Here is a 4,463-nt window from a genome sequence, read left to right on the forward strand (position 1 = left end):
CACTGGACTTGCATGCTCCAAGGACAAAAACATCGAGAGTAGGATTCTCGTAACTCGATAATGAAATTCATCGATTATATTAACATAGAAAGGTTGCATTCGTTGTATGTCAGAGTATGGTAAGATAAAGAGATTTTGGAATAAGGTGTATTTGAGACTAAGTTTTGACTGAAACGTTGTTGCCATACTTTACCGTTACGTCATGGCCTGCGCCAACTGGAGCGAGGAAGTCATGACTTTCAGCTGACTGTAGAGACAGCAGGCTTAAGTCTTGCGCCCACTTCCTCCTCTGAAAAGTGGGACCTACGGATATCAAGGGGAGTTTTCGGAGAGACCATTTCTGTTGCTGTCCATTGCTATCTGGAGACAATCGAAAAAGAAAAAGTCAACTTCCTCCGATAATTTAAAAGCAAACGTTACAGCCAAGGCTTAAATTCATTTTTGCTTTGTAAATCAAAAAAATGTGTCATGGAGAGACGAAAATGAAATTTATTGCCCGGAGGAAATAAATGGATTTATGCTGAGTGTGACATGCTAAGCTAGCTATTTTCCATGTTGCAGTTGGGGCATTCCTGACATCCGGGAATTTCTCTAGATCTTTTATCATGTTCACTAGTTAGGCGTAGGGCTGCTTTCACTAACTGATTCAAGAAAGTCAAGATCGTCTTTCCACCCCCTCTCCCCTCCCCCTCCCTATTATTAGTTTCTTGTGGATGGCGGGTTTGCCCATACCTTTGCTCAATACCTGACTCTTTTAGAACTATTCGGTCTTTTAAGGTTTTTTCAAAAAGACATTAATAATTCATGAGCCTGACAGCCTATCAAAACATCGACAAAACGTCACGTGTATGAGCTTTATCCTGATAAAACACTCCTCGTTAGTATTCTTTATATAAAGAATACTAATAAGGCATAGCATATTTTTCTTTTAAGCTAATATTCACCTCTCACAATTTGAACCATTGTTTTGAGTCCAGAGGGACACGCTCTTTGTGGAATGTTTCTGAAGCCGTTCAAAAAAACTCGCAGCACGTGTTTTATCGGGTCTAAAAACACTCGGCTACGCCTCGTGTTTTTAAACCCGATAAAACACTGCTGCTCGTTTTTTAAACATTACTAAAAACACTATTAGAAAATTAGATTTGTCAGGTTTGATACAATCGTAAATTTATATCTTGTAATTATTAATTAGTCTTATTAATTAGTTTAATTTTATTTTATGAATAAGTTATATCTAGTCCTGTAAATAGATTTCAATTTTAAATTTTAAACATATCTTTTTAGCTACTTGTTGAAGTTTAGTTAATTATTTTCTGTGTTATACCTGTAAACTAGCTGGTGATCTTTTTTCACAAAAGCTAAGCGTATATCACAATAAAACGTGACTTGACTTTTGCTGGGATCATGCCTTCTATATTCAGGTATTTCCTAGGTTACCATCCTGATTTTAAATAAACGGCCTATCCCAAACAGTTGGTGTATTATTTGTGTCCCAGCAAACGGAGCTCACCCTAAGCAACGCCTTGCCAACAATATCAGTCTTTATATATGGAGCATGAAGCATAAAAAGGTTACCGCTGGGCGAAAAAAGTTCAAGAAAAAGCACTTAAGAAATGCAAAATATTACTAAGAAATCAAAATAGAAGACAGACTCCATGAACAAAGCCGAACCTAGGTAGAAGCCCGGAATGCCAATTTTAAGCCGTGTAGCCTTTGCTTTTCTGGTTTTTAAGCTGAGGAGGACAACATCTCAATTTCTTCTCCGCTCAGTGACTAAAAGATCACTTTCTTCAGGAGAGAAAATTAATTAGACTGAAGGTTTCCTGTGACGTGCGCAACTACGTAATATGATTTCAACTAACTGAGGCGCGACATCCTGCCATTGAGTTTGTGTAATGGCGTCTCAAAATACTTCATTTCATACAAAAATATCTGAACGGAAATTCACATGTCTCAAGGCCAGACTCCGTCACGGTTATGACCCATCCCAAAAGGCACAAAGGAAAATTAATCAAGGGAAAGAACGAAGTATTTGGACTTCTTTGTTCTTGCAGTTACCTCGGAAATAGAACCAACTTGATCTGAGTGAAAATCCTGCTCTTCGGTCTTAAGTGAAATACAGAAAAGGCTAAAAGGGCACTTACACCCTTACTAAAGAATAACTTTACAAGGGAGAGAATAATGTTTGCAAGCAAAATCTTTTTTTTCAAAAAACGTATGCTTACCCGCAAAAAAAAAAATTATATATTTAAAATCGCTTTTTTCGCTCTCAACCTTTCTGGGAGCCGTCATTATGAATAATTGTGACGTGTTACGGTTACTTTATTGTCCTGACATACAGCTTTTTAGGCCAGGTAACCGTTACGCGTCGCAATTATTCAAGATGGCGGCACCGGTAAAATTCGAAATAAAAAATAAGCGATTTTGAAATTCGTTGATTTTCTACATAAGTGCTTTCTTTGAAAAAAATCTCAAACACATTTTGATTGTGAATATTATTTCCTGTGGTTTGAAGTCTTTTTCTTGTTGGTCTAAGTGAATATTCCTTTATCTCCAACCTAAACTGAATTTAACTCAACCCAATAGAGTCGACTCAGTGACATCATCAAACGTACTCATTGATTCAGAAAACTTGACATAGTTGGGCTAACGATAAAATGGATGATGTGGAATTACTAAGCATTCAGTGTTTTGTAAGAAGACGCATTTCTACGTCATCCGGTAGCCATTATTTCGTGAAAATTATTTATATTTGAGTTAGAATGTAGCAGTTTAAAGGCAGTTTAAAGGCTGGTTTTAACTAGCGACGGAGTCGGAGAAGGAGTCGAAATCAGAAACGCAGAGCGATACGATCTAGTGAAAATCAAACTATCCGAGTCGGAAGTAGAATACCGATTCCGCTTATGACTCAGTCGCTTACGATCCAGTGAAAACTGCATTGTCGGAGTCGGAAGCGGAAGCGGGAGAATAAACCCATCACGATGCTCGATTCCAAGAATTTTGATTGGTTGGTTGGTTGTTCCGCTTCTGCTTCCGACTCCGACAATCTAGTTTTCAATGGATCATAAGCGGCGGAGTCATGAGCGGAGTCGGAAGAAAATGGGAACGTTCTGATTTTTCTGACTCCGATTCTGTCGAGCTTATAACTTCGCTTACGACTCCGATCTTTTATTTTCACTCGGTCATAAGCGCTCTTACGATTCCGACTACGACTCTGACTCCGACTCCGTCGCTAGTGAAAACCAGCCTTAAGAGGGAAAAAGAAAATGAATAGTGGTCCAGCAATATCTTTTCATAAACTGGATATTCCGCGACTTCCCTTTGCATTTCTCAGAAATTGTTGGGAATATTTGCTCGGTTTTCTCCAGCACAGATGTTAGTGACCCTCAGATGGGAGAACGAAGGCGACTAGGAATACGAGGTGTCAGTTCTGAGCAAGCGCACTTCGAAAATTTTCATTCTTTAAACCTAATGCGCGGTCTCAGTACAGAACGTAGTCGTACTCCAATCTGAAGCTAGGTCGCTGTATTTTTCAACAGCAATGGAAACCATCTCTAAAAAGGCACAATATTGACCGACCAAACGGTCAATAACAATTGCAAAGGGAAGTTGGAATATCAGATTCATGAAACCCTATTGACCACGGACGGAATACCATATATCATTTATTGTTACTCAAACTTTAATTGTTTGCATTTGACAATGGCTACTGGTGCATGACACCAAAATGTCTCGTCGTAAACGTGGTAAACAACTTTAAACTGGAATGGACTGAAACTTAGATCATAGAACTTAACTGAACATTTTACAGAAAATGATTTACTTACAGCGCGCGGAAAATGTAACACATATGATGTTACTTTCAATATTGCCCATGCCCATCTGTTTTCGCCAAAACTTCCTTAACTTACCGGCCTTCATCCATAGACTCGTACAAAAGAGAGTTATCTGTGAAGTGCGATTAACTTAGGGGTTCAAGTTACCCTATTCACGACGAGACATTTCCCTCACAACTAATTAGTTTCAACTTCAAGTCTAAAAGTTCCTCGACGATGACTTCCTTTCAGGACATAAATGATAAATCATTATAAATACTGATCGCGGGAAAAGAAGCGACATGAAACTTCTGTCAGACTGGTTATATATAAAGTTTCAGCAATGTAGTTGTGACGCTTATGTTTTATGCCTATTTTTTCTGTCTCGTTTCCTTAAGAGGAGGCCTGCCGTAAGAGTAAAATGTTTCAGTTTGCACCACCAAGAGCTGCTTGGCACCGGCCGAGGCATCCTAGCGAAACTATTGACACTGGGAGCTAATTAAAGACATGTCGACCTTGTCCTTCCACAGTCACCGATAAACTGAATCATAAAGACAAAAATCATAGCATAAGGAAAATACCTTGGATGTGTCATTCAAAGGTAGCCTTCAATCTCCCATCTTATCTGTGACTTGTACAGGGTCAAGA

The sequence above is a fragment of the Montipora foliosa genome, chromosome 10 (assembly GCF_036669935.1).
Source record: "Montipora foliosa isolate CH-2021 chromosome 10, ASM3666993v2, whole genome shotgun sequence".
Taxonomy (NCBI): Eukaryota; Metazoa; Cnidaria; class Anthozoa; order Scleractinia; family Acroporidae; genus Montipora; species Montipora foliosa.